Genomic DNA, 17,424 nt, shown 5'->3' with positions numbered 1-17,424 from the left:
TTTTTGGTCAAATTCTTAATTTTAACTCTCTTCTTTCTTTTTCCTTAACACTCTTCAAATATAAACTTTATTTTGTGTCATGTCTCATTATAGGCAATGAGGCTCTTTGTGGAGAATCTGCCTCGAGTCCTTACCTGGCATCACAGGATCAATCTGACTCTCTGGTCCCCAGAAGGTGGAATGATTCCTCTTCTCTGTGTTTGATAACACAGGGGGCTGGTCTGGGGCAGTGTCTTTCTGGGACTTCTCCAACAAGGAGCCCCCTCTGACATCTTCACTCGGTCCCGGGGTTCTAGGCTGGGCAGTTGCTGTGTGGGTCCCCATCTTCCGGTCAAGGCTCACTGATGCTTGGAAAAACTACTGTTAGTTGTTGGGTTTCTTTTCTGAACTTTAACTAAAACCACCAAATTTGCAGTAGATTGAAAGTCATGGATATTTGGGAATAATAATCTATCCATCTAAGACACGTCAGAGCCCCATAAAAAACTTCTCTCTCTCGTTTCCAAATTGGTAGTCTGTTCTCTCTTCTTCCAATAATTAACTTTCTAAATGTCACACATAAATTGACAAAGACAAAACTTAAAACTAGGATTTGCAATTCTCCATCCTTCCTCAAGCCAGAACTTCACGGAACTTTCTGCAGCTTCTCTTCTTCCTTGCGATGACTTTTCTGTACGTGACATTATAAGACTGGTTTACAGCTCTGACTGAGCCACACCCAAGTATGTCATACATTTTCTAAAAAATTCATCAAAACAAATTGTTAACTCACTTCAGGTTTTAAAAGAGCATATGCTATACAGCATTTTTAGAAGGGCGAAGAATCTTTCGGAAAATTGAAAGCAATTTTTGAGGGCCGGCCCTGTGGCTTAGCGGTTAAGTGTGCGCGCTCCGCTGCTGGCGGCGCGGGTTCGGATCCCGGGCGTGCACCGACGCACCGCTTCTCCGGCCATGCTGAGGCCGCGTCCCACATGCAGCAACTAGAAAGATGTGCAGCTATGACATACAACTATCTGCTGGGGCTTTGGGGGAAAAATAAATTAATTAATTAAAAAAAAAAAGAAAGCAATTTTTGAAAAATGTAAGCAATATCAAAAATTTGACATTTGCCACTGGGACTATAGACTCATGATAAATGCTCATTTAATTTCAGACATAGCTTGTTCACATAAATTTATACCTGAAACCAGGCAGAAAAATAATATTGAGCTTACCTTGTATTACGAATACACAGATATCCCTTCCATGCCCTGGCCTGAAAATGCGAGGCAGCTGACTCACAATGTTGACAGAAAGCTTCATCAGACCCGTCAGGACACTGCTCCACTCCATCTCAAGCCAGCGTGATATCAATGCAACTGCCATCATCACAAGAAGGAGTAGTGTGAGCACATGCTCAAACACCCTGTTTATAAATGAGTCTCAAGTCGCAGGAGGGCAGGGAAGGTAAGACTTCCACTAGGTCAAGATTAATAGAGACTAAATAGAAATATCATATGATCCAACTATTCCACTACTGAGTATTTATCCAAACAACATGAAGTCAATAATTCAAAAAGATTTATGCACCTTTATGTTCATCGCAGCTTTATTCACAATAGCCAAGGCATGGAAGCAACCCAAGTGCCCATCAATGGATGAACGGATAAAGAAGTTGCAGTATATGTGTGTATGTGTGTATGTGTGTGTGTGTGTGTGTGTATGCGTGTGTGTGTATGTGTGTGTGTGTGTGTGTGTGTGTGTGTATATATGTATGATGGGATACTACTCAGCCATAAGCACAAGATAAAGTCGTGCCATTTGCAACAACATGGATGGACTTGAGGGTATTATGCTAAGTAAAATAAGTCAGACAGACAAAGACAAATACCACATGATTTCACTCATATGTGGAAGATAAACAAACTCCTAGATAAGGAGAACAGATTAGTGGTTACTAGGGGGGAAGAGGATGAGGGGGGCGAAACGGGTAAAGGGGCACATGTGTATGGTGACAGATAAAAACTAGACTCTTGGTGGTGAACATGATGCAGTCTACAAAGGAACTGAAATATAATAATGTACGTCTGAAATTTACACAATGTTATAAGCCAATATGACCTCAATAAAATAATTTTTAAAAGAAGAGTTTTCATTATGCAACAGAATGTGAGAACCATCATACAAATGTAAAGCTATATTCTTAGTGTATCCAGGCATCTGTGTAAAGTGTCCATGAAAATTTTTAAATACTCCTTTTAAATTGACACGTGTTTCATACATTTTAATTTGTTTTAAGCATACTCCTTAGCTGCACTCTTTGAACATACATACCAAATAGACCCACCTTTAAACAAGATTCTTTCCTTGAAAAGGCAGATGGTTGTCTTTCATGAAAGCCACTCAAGGAAAGACAGAGCCTCTATAGGGTGCCAGAGCTCACACAGTCTATTCTCATCCCCTGGAATGCTCCCTGCCCAATCCAGCGGGGTCACTTAGCCCAAAACATAATGGAGCCTATTTTTATTATTATATTTTTAATAAGGACTCTTATTTAACAACAGCCAAAAATATAATGGAAGAGCCAAAGAAATGCATAGTCAGAATATAAAATGCCAATCCAATACCATCCTTCCGTAAATGGCCCAGTTTCTGCTGACCTTTGGGAATGTGAGGGAAGGACTTTCTTCTCACCTCCCATGGAGAAGGCCATGGGAAGCACTGTCACCAAGACATTGTCACAGCTTCTCTGCCCAGCAGTGTCCATCACAGCGAGCTGAAAGGTGAATGCTTCTTCCTATAAGTGGGGCAGCTTCAGGGTTCCTGACTGAGGCACACGACACACAAATAGGAAACATCACGTTTAGTTAGGAGATCTGAGGCACCGAGTCCAATATCATCATGAACTGGAAATCAGTGTCAGCCTTGGAGCAGTCCCAGGACCCACATTTCCACCTCTGGTCCAAGGCTGTGGGATACTAAATCCTATACTATTTTGGCAGCCTGGCCCTACTTTGCATTCACAATTTCCAATTTCATCTGAGCTGACAATATCTTTGACTGACAATCCTTCAATTGTCCTTAGCAGTGGCTGTTCCGAACTGTACCTCCTCCCAGCTCCACACCCAATATCTACTTCCTTCCTTCTCAGCAGGTGACCTCCTCTACCTCAACGAGAAAATTAGGACCAAAATTATGGTCATCACTCACCCAATCCTGGTGATGTACCTGTTTCTGTACCCATCGTCACCTCCCTACCTCCAGCCCTAAGATGAGCTGTTCCTCTTGCACTAGTCCTTGACCCCTCTCCCTCTCTGACCTTCAGAACATCGACCTATCAATCAACTTCTCTTTCAAATGGCCCTTCTATTTCTATACTCAAGTTTCTCTTGACCTAACAAACAAAACAACAATAAGTAAAAAGCTCCCTACACTCCAAGATCTTCTCTATCCACAATCTTATTTCCTTTCCATTTCAACTTATCTTCAAAGGGATGTCCATGCTGCATGTGCTGGTTCATCTGCTCATTTTCCATTTATTCTTTATCCCTTCCATCTGGCTTCTTTCCCTACCATTCCCCTGAACCTGTGCTGGTAAAACTCACCAACTGACCCAGCAAAGACTTATTAGTCTTGTGTTCGATTTTTCCCACTGGGCCTCTTACTGTATTTAACAATGTTGGCCCCTCCCACCCTCTGGAACTCCCTACTTCCCTGGCTTCTGTTTCTGTGTCCGAGTTCTCCCACCTTCCTTGCCGATCTCCCTCCTGGGTTGCACTTCTGCTCACTCCCTGAGCCCAGGGCTCCCTCTGGACCCCCTGCTCTCCTCACTCCACTTTGCAGGCGGCTTCATGACCACCACAGAGCAATAGCTTCTGAGGCCCAGTTCTGTGGAGGGATTTTGGGAGTCATTTCTGGATGCTCAGTCTAAAAACTTGTTTTTCAGCCCTCCCAATGATACTATTAACTGCTTAGTAGGCTATTTAAAAAAAAAATCCTTTCTGTTTAAATGAACTAGCCTGGACAATATTCTGTACAAACAAATTCTGACCATTATACATTTTAATGCATTGAGGCATTAATGGACTTGAAGGTACAGAGAGTTGTCCTATTATAACTATCACCTTCTTGTTTGTATTTGTGAAATCCCAGAATTTGGACTCCTGCACACCACCTTGGCTTGGAGGATTGGTCACTACTACATACACACACGAGCAGAATGCTTTACAATCACTTAGAGGCAATGTAATGAGATACAGTGGTTCCCACGTTCAGGCTGCTCAGTAATCACCCAGAGCTCCTGTTAAGGGATGAATTGCCAGGTCCCAGCCTCAGAGTCTGAGTCACGGGGTCTGGAGAGTGGGATCCAGGAATCTACACAGAATAGGCACCCTCAGGTGATTCACTGATCACACTGGAAGAAACACGGGTGAGGGGTTTAAGAGCACAGACAAGCAGACAAGAGCGCATCAAACAGACTGGGTTTGACCACCAGTCTTACCATGTACCAGCTGCGTGACCTTGTACAAGTCACTTAACCTACTAAGCCTCAGTTTCTTCCTCTGTAAAATAGAAGTAAAAATAGCACCTACTTCACACAATCAAATGAGATAACCACATATAAAGACCTTGATATTGGTTGTAAATATAATATAAATTATAAATATAAAATAAAAATTTACTTTTTAAGATATAATAAAGCTAGATATAGTATAGATATAGTAAATGCTTAAATATATACACTGTCTCCCTTGGTGGATTCTCATCTCAAACTGAATGACCTGACTTTGTTTTTATAGCCGGGAAATGAAACTTCTGTAAAGTGACTTTCATTCACTGAGACAGTGACAGAATTGAGACCTCCAGTTGTAAAGCCATCTACGAGCTGTCCCATCACTTTCCTTGCAAAAGCTTTAAGCTGGAGAGCTGGCAGAGAAGGCCCCCATCCTTTGTTGTTTATTTCAGAGAGATGGTAAGCAGTGTTCACTGCCACGCTGTTACGTGATCCTCAGGCCCAACTCCACGGAGACTATATCAGACAGGGTGACGGTGTGAGTTCTGAAACACTACCCTCAGAGCCAGCAGAGACAAAGCTAAAGACAGTGAGATAACTTCCAAAGAGTCTGGAGTGGGCAACTGAGCCTCAGAAACGAGAACGTCCTGAGGTGAAAGTGGCATCAGCCTGAGAACAGTCAGAGATCAGAGACTCCAACGAGTAAGATTTAAGATGAGACCAGAACTGTGGTTTGGGACCTTGGGGTCAGATTTAACCACTCTCCTCTTTCACATTGCACGTTCAATTCATCAGGAAATCTTGTTGGCGCTCCTTTAAAAATATATCCAGAATTCGACTGCTTTTCATCTGCCCACTCATCCCTCACCACCCATCAGAGCCCATCCTGTCTCTTGCCTGAGTCATCGCAGTGGTCAGGCGACCTGAACTCTGGTGGGATTCGGCCTGGCAATCCTTTCTTCTGGAAACTTTCCCTCCCACCTCTGTCCACATGGTTGTAAGGGAAGGGTCATTTATGACCTCTGCCTATGGTCACAGGGATGCGAGGCTGAACCAAGGGGAGCCGGTGATAGTGCAAAGGGCAGGTCATAAAGCGCAGATCTGCCCACGACGAGGCAGTGGGGCAGCTCTCACTCCCTCCAACTCTGGCTCAGAAGCCGGCAGACCTTGCTAGGTGGTAGCAATGCCATAGGTTACACCACTCTTTATTGCTTCTTGGGACTTAGATCGGAACACAGGGGTACGTGATAGCAGATGGCAACCTTAGTAGAATGTGTTGAGTGAGCCGTGCAGCCTTGAGTACGGTGCTGTGAGATAGAGAGGCTCTGTCCCAGCTGGTTGGCCTGAATGCAGACAGAAGGCCTGAGACTGCTGAAGGCAGCAGCTGTGGAGTTTGCTGCCCTGGTGTACGAGAGGAGAGGGTAGACTGTAGTGTTGATCAGAGTGGGGATTTGCAAGGTGTGTGTGACAGGGGACCTTGAGTGTGGCCAGAGGATTGAGGTGGAGATGCGGTCAATGGAGACTTTAAGAGGCCAGAGCAAAATGAATCCAACAGTCTGTACTTTCCCAGTTACACGTCGTCAGATGGTGGAGTTAGATCATATTCACAAGAATAGAACTCTGATTTGCCCATCTTTCTCAATTCTGGAGGAAGGTGATTTTAGAGAGTTTCCTCAAGAGTTGGGGATTTGTCTTATAATATGCTGCCCAGAGGAGGATCGTTAACAAAAAATAGGACCAAAGAAGGCAGTAATTAAGACAGAATTAAATTGCTTATCTTGAGATTTCTTGAATCATAGGGAGAAATATTTTTGGACTAGGGTTTTCTCTCACTCTTCAAATCCTCTCCAAACATACCATGTAGTGATCTACCTATAAGATTAGCCATGATTAGAAAACTCTAGAAGTAGAGAACAGAGGGGAAAACTGAACTTTATTCTTCCCTCTACAACCCAGCCAAATTATACTTCTGTGTTATTGTTTTAGAATCCTGTTATAACCAGTTTTTCCCAACTCTGCCCTCACTTCCCTTCTATGCCTCTAACAATGCAACCAGAGAAGAATCATTTTTTAAACTGAAATTTACAAATGCTTTTAGATATAAGCAAAGTTGCTTACTTATGAAGAGCTAGAAGCATGAAGATGTAGCATATAAAATCAAGAGTGGGGCAAACTTAGCTCCTAACAGTATGTAGAAACACACACAGAACTAGAACTAGAAGAACCATAGGAAGAACCAAGCTTTCAGGCGTTTCCTAGGGACGCCACTCCCTCTGTCCTGTGTGGAAGCCCTTCCTGGGCGCTCCCAGCCTTTCTCACTAGGGAGGTGTCGACAAGGAACTGTGCTTCGTCTTCTTGCCTCCAGCAGCACCTAAGCTCTAAGACTAGCAACTCAATGAATGGTGATGGATGAATTTTCTACCTGGATCTTGAACTAAGAAAAGAAGAAATAAAATTTTTAAAATGTAATCTGATGGTTGTTACCAAAAGGGAAGGAGGTTGGGGGAGGGGGAAAGTGGTATAGGGGCCCATATGTTCGGTGACGGATAAAACTAGATCATTGGTGGTGAACACGATGCAGTCTATTAAGGAGCTAAAATCGGGGCTGGCCCCATGGCATAGCCATTAAGTGCGCGCACTCCGCCGTGGCGGCCCGGGGTTCACAGGTTCGGATCCCGGGCACGCACCAAACCACCACTTGTCAAGCCATGCTGTGGCGGTATCCCATATAAAGTGGAGGAACATGGGCACAGATGTTAGGTCAGGGCCAATCTTCCTCAGCAAAAAGAGGAGGATTGGTGACAGATGTTAGCTCAGGGCTAATCTTCCTCACACAAAAAAAAGAAGCTGAAATATAATAATGTACACCTGAAATTTACACAATGTTATAAGGCAATGTGACCTCAATAAAATAATTAAAAAGCTGAAAAAAGTAATCTGAGTCATTAAAACAAAGCATGAGTCTTTTTCATTGAAGTGTTTTTTGTATTCCAGAGAAGCCAACAAAAAAACCAGCAAGAACAGGGTAAGCTTCAAAACAAATGATCAGCATCCCTGTTTACTCAGTAGAAAAGTAAATTTACAGAATAAATCATTTTTTGGACAGTCACTTTTATACTTTCTCCACTTGACACCTCTTCTGCGAGCTTACAGACATTTTGGAAGCATAAGTGGAAGGACATTATGGAAGACTACTCCACTGAAACATGAGTTTTCCTTACAATGACGACATGAATTACCTTACGTCCACTGAAGGGTCACCCTGCAGCAGTGTCCACTCATACCGGACGATGGCGTGGTCACCTGTGCTCTCGCGGCCATCCAAAATCACCCCGTCTGTGCGCAGATGCAAAACCACACCCTGCCTGGCCTTGCTAAGTGGAAGTTCATCCTCTTCTGTCAAAGCAAATAAATAATTCACAAGAGAGACAATTCCCTATTTTGTTCTGATTTATTAAGAGGGGTATCTTGTTTGCTAGAATAGATGTAGACCAGCAAAGAACTGCTAAGAAAATGTACAGCAACTGGAGGTTATCTTCTTACTGGTCTTCATTGTACTCTCTTTACATAACAGACAATCAAATAGCAGCATATTATGAACATGGAATTTAGCTATAATACATGCAGAAGAGGAAGCGTGGAGGGTCAGCTATTAGCAGGATCCAGGACAAAGTTGTGGGTACCAGACAGACTACTAGGTCCTCCAATCTGGAGAAGTAGTTTTATTCTCTGGAGTGAAATTTTCACTTAAACTTAAGTTTATAAATCACTAAGTTAACTTTGGTTCTATTGGAAGAATTTATTAAAAAAAAAAAAAGATTTTTTGAAACAAACCTAAAAAAAAATAAAATTTAATTTCTTTTTTTTTTTGTGGGAGGAGGATCAGCCCTAAGCTAACATCCGATGTCAATCCTCCTCCTCTTTGCTGAGGAAGACTGGCTCTGGGCTAACATCCATGACCATCTTCCTCTACTTTACATGGGACGCTGCCACAGCATGGCTTAGCAAGTGGTGCGTTGGTGCGCACCCGGGATCCGAACCAGCAAACCCCGGGCCACAACAGCGGAGCGTGCGCACCTAACCGCATGTGCCACCAGGCCGGCCCAAAAACATTCATTTCTGATATAGACTTTATTTTTTTTCTTATCCTCTAGTTGTTAAAATAGGATGATATAAAGTTTTCAAGGGATCAGAAATAAATTCAGTTTGGAAACTTAAGGCAAGTTCTTGGATTCATACAAAATAAAAGCCACAGAGAAATTCTCTGGAATCTAATTTTTCATCTAGGAAAACAGAAGAGGTTCACAGTTTCTAATAACTAATTTTTATAACAGAAACTGGCACACTGAGTTTCTGAGATATCCTATGACAGCAAAACATGCATGTATTTACCTCTGATCTAGAAGGGTACTGGATAATTCAAGGCTAGCCATGTTCACTGAAATATTAATACTTAACTGACGGCTGCTTCAGTGATGACTGATGGGAGAAGCTGCACACAGACAACACTGCTAAGAGCAGAGTTGTGAATATTTTAATTGATTTAAGCTTCTTCTTAGTAAAAAGTTACTTAAATGCACACATATCTTAAAAAAATAGTAATATAACTGGAAAAAAGACTCTACATGTTCTTGTAATACATCCTTTTTGGCGTCCACTGTTTCCTCCCTCCTCCAGTGCCAAAGCTCTGGTCCAGATTCTGACCTGGACTTGTTCTTCCTTAGCTGACTCTGGACAGTGCTGCTAAGGCACTGCCTTTCTTCCTCCGCAGCCAAAGCTGCCTCCTGAGCAAACTTCTCAGGGCCAACCCAGATGTCCCAGTGCCTGAGGTTTGGGGCCAGCCACAATCCTATGAGTTTCTCATTAACAAAGGCAACAAAGTGTAGTCACTGCAGCTACAAAGACTCTTCTGGAATGCTAATCTGATTGGGTCATCCCCCTGCTTCAGAAAAATCCTTCAACAAGTTCCCATCACCTTCCAGATGTTGAGAGACCCACCCGTCCAGCCCGGGATCTCATCCAGCGATCCCCTCAAGGCCAGCAGCAGAGAATGCATGTGAGGGGCTCACAGCTCTTGGAGCTGCGGCTCTTCAGAATGAGAACGCTGCTGCCAGCCTCGGAGAGAGATGACTTGTTTTCTTGAGCACCTTACAAGGAATAAGCACACTTGAAATCACCAAAGAGTACACATGTCTATTGAGAAGATGAGTCCCATTTCTACAGTCATTTAAAACAATGAGGACTAGTAACTCAGATTTCAAGAAGCCACATAAGTAACCCCCTGCCTAAGAGGACATTTGTTCTGCCTTTTATCACCTCTGAGTACAGATCCAGTGCCTTACGCCTTTATTCTACTTCTTCCCGTTAAGGAGAGATGTGACAGCTGCATTACTAATAGGACTTTTCATCGAGTTTTATAGAGAATTTTCCTTTGGTTGTAGAAGGTTCATTGCTTTCCACACAATGGTTTAGTACTTTATAATTCTGGAAAGCATCTTATAATTGGGCACTAATACGTTACAGTTAGCACCTATTTTCATTAAAATTTACTTTAAAATACTATTTTTAAGTAGACAAACTAAAATAGACCTATATGATATAAACAGCAATGAATGCTAATAATATATTTTAAGCCCTCAAAAATTTAACCCCAAAGATTTAAGATAGAAAAATCAAGTAAGCTCTGAAATATCCCACATATTATAAAACTAATTAATCCTGCCCCTTCTGGAAGAAAAAAAATCAGTGTTTTACTCATTAACTTTTTGTCAGGTGAGCTTTAAGTATGATTTATGAACACAGTGAAATTCCCACATCCTCTAAATTGATCACTGATATTTGAAATAAGAGAGACACATTTCCTCTCAGTTCAAGTCCAGGCAAATTACACTGTATAATGTATTTTAAAATAAGCCAGAGCTTATCTACCCAGAAACAGGCCTTAAAAATAAACAAATGACAACAAGAAGAGGAAACAAGTGCACTTTCATTCAAAAATATTTGACTTGCTGATGAAGAACAAGATAAACATAATTCTGAAATTTCATCATAAAAATGTAATAACCCAATGTTAATTACTGTGGAAACAGATTTCTTTTTAAACTAAACACACTTGGTAAGATCTACATAGGCGAAATAAGATGCATCAATTTTGATGGAGCATATCAAGGTGGCATTTTATACACAGAAGAATAACATTGTTAACTAAATCTGAATACAGCACACTGCTCTGAATGGAGCCTTAATGACAAGGAAGAGGTTCTGGAACCTGGATATGCATCGAGTGGGCACAAATGATGCAGCTGAGGCTAAGAAATTAGAAGAGACTCCTGAAGTCAGGATACGGAAGTGGGGCCAGAGTGAGGAAAAAAGCTTAGATATTACGGGTGAAAATCCACTGTGGTTTTTTTTGTACGTGATTTTCCTTATTGTGTTTTTCTTAATTGCAACACTTTAGGAAAAAATTATCACAACCCCAATACGATTATCATCATTTTTTGTGTGCTGTTCTAGTCTTTCTCCACATGAGCTGATGACAATAATAATGAACAGCTGCCATTCATTGGATGATTTCCCTGGACCAGGCGCCATGCTAAATGCTTTTGAGCCACAGCTTCACTCCACTTGCACGAGTCTCTGAGGCAGGTGTTATCATCTGCGTCACACTCTCGAGGAAGCCAGGGTCAGAGAGGATAACTTAGTTGCTAAGATCACACAAGTGATAAATTTGCCAGTTCAGAAGTCAGCCCAGATCTTTCTAACTGAAAGACTCTCCCTTCCCACATACTTTGGGGCACCCGAAGTGTATCCAGGTACAGTAAATATAAATTTACATCCTGAATTTAACCTAAGGTATTAATATGTTCTATTTGTTGGCATTTATTCATATTCCCTAGCATTGCCCACATTACTACATAAACTTCTCAGTTACCATTTAATTTCCTCACCTCTACTATTGGACATTTACTCTGTCCCTATTTTTCATCATTATAAATAAGGCCATAATAAACTTTTTTGCTCATACTTTTTCTTTAGCATGGATCATTTTCCTAAAGGAATATTCCAGAAGATTCAGTGACTATTTTAATGTTCTCTACTACATATTTCCTGATTGATTTTGAAAAGAGTGGCACCAATTTACACTTCCAGTGACCATACAAGATTATACTAAGTTCTCCACATGCATGCCAATACCAGAGGGAGCTTATTTTTGCCAATTTAATAAGCATAAGCTGGCATTATTTGCTTTTTTTTTGGTAGGGAAAGATTCGCCTTGAGCTAAGGTCTGTTGCCAATCTTCCTTTTTTTTCCTCCCCAAAGCCCCAGTGCATGGTTGTATATCGTGGGTGTAAGTCCTTCTGTGTCTTCTACATGAGCCACCACCACAGCGTGTCTACTGACAGAGCAGGGGTGTGGTTCCACACCAGGAAACAGAACCCGGGCTGCCAAAGCGGACCGCGACAACTTTAACCTCTGGGCCATCAAGGCTGGCTCCTACTTTGTGGATTTTAAGTGCCTCCACACAAATATGTCCACAAAATAGTCCATGAAGGTCTTTTCTTTCTGACACTTGAGGTTCAGGGCACTTCAGAGGCTGCTTTTGGTCTCTTCCTTGTTGGTGCTGCCACCTACTGGTCAAATCCGTCACTCCATGCAAGCCTTGGGATTTGTTTCCCTCCATTTTCTGCATAGAGAAGATTTGTATGGAGGAGACAGCCCCCTAATCCACAGTCAGGGAAGACTAGGTGGTTCTGGCAGGAGGGATGAAGAGCTGATGGAGAGAACTGAGTTCTTGGAGGCCAGGATGGAGACCTCTTGCTTCATCGCTGCCGTAGAGAGGCTCCCGTGAGATGAATGGATTAGTTGAAGGCAGCGTGGAGAACACAGGCCAGGGCTACTTGATTAGGTTCTAGTCTTAGCTCTGCCTTCAAAAGCTTGAGTCAGTTGCTTCCTATCTCTGGACCTCAGTATCCTCATCAGTTCATAAGGGATTTCACCAGATGACCTCTAGGCCCCGTCTAGTGCTGGAGTCTGTTTCAGGAATGACAAATAGCCTGACATTCATGCAGCCCTCCATCAGCCCTGTCTGGGCTGGATATTGCTCAGTGATCCCAGGGCTGGCTCCTGGGGAGGGAGGACTCAGCCTCAGAATACTTTTGAAAATAACGCTCCAGGCTGCCCCACTGGGTGATGGGGGTTGGCACCCGATGTGAAATGTATTTGCAATCTCTGTTTTTGTCCTTTTTGATAATGAGCCTTGTTGCTGCCTGTGAAGTTGTAAGGAATGGAGTTCCACAGATGCAGAAAGATTACATGTCCAGTTATTACTTATAATATATATTATTTTTCCTAATTATTAAGTTAATGTGTATTTACTGTAGAACATCTGGAAATGCAGAATTATATAAAGAAGAAAATGAGAATAATCTTGCAAAACTCACCATTAACAATTTATTGCGTTTTCTTCTAGTTATTTTACTTGTACACATACACGCACACATTTATTCTCTTTTAACAAAATTAGGAAAATCTTATTTTTGCAAAACTTTTATTTTATACAATAATGAGCATTTTCTTGTGTAATTAAATTTCCATCAAAAAACACAATTTTTGAAAGTCCAGGGTGAAAAGAGTGGGAAGAGAAAATAAAACATTGAACATGTTAGAAAGGCCCTCAGAGCACGTGGTGTCTGTTTAGACAGCAGCTGTCCTCTCCCTCACCTTCTGTTGTCCCTAACACACCGGACTAGAACCCCCAGCCTCCAATTTCAAGTGAGTTGAAATTATGTTCTACCCAGCATAACATAAATAGACTGAAAATGCATGATTATTCATGCCCTGTGCCTGAGTGTTACAAGGATCATCAGTTAGTACAGTAACTGTGGAGACAAGTGGAATTTTCTGCTCCTCCTCCCCACAGACATACTGTGAGGATAAATAAGACAACTCAGTGAAGATATGCTAAAGAGATGCTAAGATTAAGACTAATAATGTAGTACAGAGAGTCATGAGGTGCAATTTTTCACCTATCGCAGTGACAAAGGTGAAAAAGTATAATAATCCATGTGTATAAGGATGTAGAGAAACAAGTCTCATGTGCTTTTTGTGGGATTAAAATTAGTACAATCTTCCAGAGGGCAGTTTTTGAAGCCTTAAAACTGTGTGCCATGACCCAATTATCCTGCTCTTGGGAATTTATCCCAAGAATGTTACTAAGGATAGAATTAAGGGTGTGCACAGATATTTGGTTACACCAGTGAGTACCCACTCCGTGCACTCAAGCCCTCGGTGGGGAGAGCACAGGGCCACATGGTGCCGGTGTTCTCTCCAATGCAGCAGCACAATGCCGGGTTGTTGCTGGATGTGGCTGCAGCTGTAGGGCCTGTTCTCTGTGTGGTCCAAGTCTGACATTAACAAGGCTGTCCTCTTGTATCTAACCCAGCTAAAGGAAAGAAATCTGGATTCCAGCACTGCAGAGTGCTAGAGAAGTGGTGTCATATCCACATTCACATTGAATCCCTGTTTTGGAAACTTGAGAATTCACGTCCAGCCCAGCAGGTCAGCACACTCTTTAAGGGTCTGGATTGAAGCATGGCCTTGGGAGAATGCAGGATTTCTGTATGGAGAGTGGGGTTCTGCCTGTGCTTTCTCGGATTCCCCTGAAAAATATGTCAAAGCCTGGCTGGTTAGCGTCTCTCTGGAGGTAACTAGAGTGAGCCACTGTGACCTTCGTGTTATTATGGAAGGTATTTTATTCAGAGAGGACAGCCTTGTAAAGCCTGTTTAAAAGGATTTTTTCACATGCCCTGTATTTCATCTTTTCATTATGTTGGGCTGCCTCTTTCCTTATTGAGAAACCATTTCAAAACTATAAAACAACATTTCTGGGAAGGTCGTTAGAATGTGTTGAAGCCTGATCAGCAGCTCAGATGAGTAGCCTGCTATGCTCCAACATGGTGGCAGGAATCAACCAGGTTCTCAAATGGATGGAAGATCCAGTTAAGGGAAATTCACTTATCACGAATGAAGATCATCTGATGGTTATTTGCATGATATTATTTTGAGGGAAGTAGATCCTCTTTCAGTGACCTACTCACCTCTTTAGCTAATGTCATTTAATCAGCTATAATGAGCATCTGCTTTAGTCATCCCACTATTCTGGGCACTTAGAGAAACGTGGATCTTGAAAAAGGCATCCTCTACCTTCTCCTCGGTTATAATCTGAAATTTGTGGTCACTGTACTGGGGATTCCATAATTTTTATTATTTGAAACTGTGGGAGATCAAGATTTGGCCACCCTGAAATCTCTCTCTTTACCTTGGTTGTTTTCTCTAGGGACATTTGACCTCCCCCACTAACTGCCTAAAGAATTTGACATGGTAGCTCCTTTCTGGAACAGATCTATCATGATGGCTGTAAAGATAACGTAGGGTAAATGTTACAATAGGAAAGGCACCAACAAGCCCCTCTTATCAGAAGTTCTGTCTCTCTGGCCACATTCTCTGGATGACCCTGCCGAGGAGTTGCCAGACAATCATTTACATTTATAAGGGAAATCTCCATTTGTAAAGGTATCTCCCTCTCTGTTTGGAGAAGAGAGGGGGATGAGCTCATTTCTAGTGACTTATCAATGTAGAAGGTGAGGCCTTGGGCTGTATAATAAACCTTACTCTTGTTTACTGTGCTTTAGTGGTAATCTCCTATAACTGACTCCCCCCACCCCCAAAATCCTCCTTTGTCATTGGCTGAAAATGATATTTAAGACGAGAATTTCTGCTATTGTGTTGAGAAACGCAGTGTCCCTGCTTTCTCCCATGTATACATGTTATTAAACTTGGTATTATTTTCTCCTGCTAACCTGTCTTGTTAATTATTTGGCCAGCCAGAAGAACCTTAAGGGAAAGGGCAGAGGGAGATTCTCCCTCTTCCCCCGACAAAACCTATAGATGGTTTGTACAGTAGATTCTATTGTGTAACATCTGAGCCACTTGGGTCAGTCCCCAAGAACCACCTGGTTTTAAACCAAATGACATGGTTCATTTCATCTAGAAGTGAGTTGAAGAACTCCAGCATTCTGATGGTATTAGAAGATTACCCTCCTGCCAAATACAAATATATTCATAAATAGTTATATTTTTCTTAGCCTGCCTTCACCAATGAACTGGGAACTCCTTTTCACTAATCTTAGACAGGTTGTAGAGGCATTTTCAAGGCTGGCTAGTACAAACAATTGAAGATGAGCAAAGAGAATGTCAGTAAGGAGTTTTATGGCAATGTTGAGGCCTTAATAACATTCCCAGTGTAACAGACACACAGGCTAAGTGCCCCTGGCTAGCTAAGATTTCATCCTCATACAATCCAGAAGACTTCCTGAAGAGAGCTCCCTCTTACCTACTCTGCAGGCATGCAGTGTGGTCCACCAGTGAAAGTGAGAAAGGACAACTCTGTTGTCTAGGTTAGTTGGCATGTGGTCACAGGAAGCTATAGAACATTCTGGAGGCAGGCCCATCAGGTAGCCACTTTGCCAGCTGGTACTCACAGCTTACTTCCAGAACATGCCTGCATGTTTGATAGTGACAGAAAATGAAATTAGAACAACTTCCATCCAGCTTCCAACTCCCCCTGTGAATGCATAGCTATGCATGGTAAACATAACACAATAGGCCATTCAGAAGAGGGGAAAAACAATTTCCTAAGACATTAACTCCTCTAAAAGGACCAGTACCAAAATGAATCATTTGCAAAAGCAAATGTTATAATTGTCTTCTTTTGTTCTGACTTGCTGCTCTGGTGAGAGGGTGTGATGGGCTGTGTGGAAGTGAAGCATTTCTCTATGGCATTCCATATGTTATAGTCTAGGAAAAGTGAATCAGGCAGTGTGGGAAATGACAATGAGTTCCTTCAGGAAATGGGGAAAACAGAAATTCACATTTCAAATATCACGAGGGCAGGGCGAGTCCCGTGGGAACTTCTAGAGTCCATGGCCGTTGTATCTCCTTAAGTCTCCTATGCACACCTCCCTCTCCCTGAGACCTGATTTTTCCCTACATCGCTGGCTTCCTCTCCCCAGGGAAGGAGGGCATTTGAGAAAACACTCTCAAAATTTAACAACTGAAGATTCAGAGTAAACTTATCTCCTGCTTTAATTTAACCCACCTCCAAGGGAAGGAGCCATTTCCAAATACTGTTAACCTATTTCTCTACTGTATCCTTCATAGAGGTTTGTCCCAAAATTTCCAAAGGATATATTTAAATTTGTCATTTTCCCTAGATACGTTAATTTGCCTAGATATGAGTAAATACATATGGTGTTGACTATGGTTCTTGGAACGGTGACTTTGAGAGCAGTATGGTTCAGTAGAACAATGCCTGCGGTGGATCAGTCCTGGGTTCTAATCCCAGCACCACCAGTTACTAGCCACCAGGGAATGAACTTCTCTGAGCTGCATTTCCTTACCTGTCAGAGGATAATATATCTTCTCACAGTGTTGCTATAAGGATTTCATCAGATATTGTATGTAAATATCATTTATGTTCTCAGTAACTGTTAGCACTACATGAAATTTTGCTAGAACATTAAAGCCCAGTGGCATTCACTAAGAAACCAGAGTCAGAGAGCTACAAGCCTATAAGACTGTTAATTCAAATAAAAAATAGAAACCTGCAATGGTGGCCCCAGTACTGAGTTCCTCTTCAGAATCTAGAGAAACAACCTGTTACCTTCATTGGAAAGAGATGGAGGAAGGAAAATCGTGAATGTGGTTGTTTTATATTTTTGCATTGAGTGAAAGACAAACCAGTTAATCCTCTGAAAAGAATTGGAGGTTGGTAAATTTTGGTGTTTTGTTTTTATCCCTGGGTCATTATTTATTTATTTTTGGTGAGGAAGGTTGTCCCTGAGCTAACATCTGTGCCAGTCTTCCTCTATTTT

At 42.0% G+C, this 17,424-nt stretch overlaps 1 long non-coding RNA gene across 2 annotated transcripts; it reads right to left on the bottom strand.

Annotated features, from left to right (window-relative positions):
- Positions 1–1,214: 1,214 nt before the first annotated feature.
- LOC147911251 (uncharacterized) lies at positions 1,215–16,024 on the bottom strand. 2 transcript variants are annotated; one of them, XR_015551386.1, is made up of 3 exons: positions 15,885–16,024; positions 2,640–2,806; positions 1,215–1,358 (listed from the first exon to the last, which is right to left on the bottom strand). It is a non-coding gene; the product is annotated as an uncharacterized LOC147911251 (long non-coding RNA). The 2 variants fall into 2 exon arrangements; XR_015551387.1 differs by having other exon boundaries at positions 1,256–1,405.
- Between the last annotated feature and the right edge of the window lie 1,400 nt (positions 16,025–17,424).

Source organism: Ceratotherium simum, unplaced genomic scaffold (genome assembly GCF_057802395.1).
Source record: "Ceratotherium simum simum isolate JZ-2026a unplaced genomic scaffold, ASM5780239v1 HiC_scaffold_45, whole genome shotgun sequence".
Lineage (NCBI taxonomy): Eukaryota > Metazoa > Chordata > Mammalia > Perissodactyla > Rhinocerotidae > Ceratotherium > Ceratotherium simum.
The sequence above is the reverse complement of the archived record's forward strand: the minus strand, read 5'-3'. Positions and strand labels throughout refer to the sequence as shown.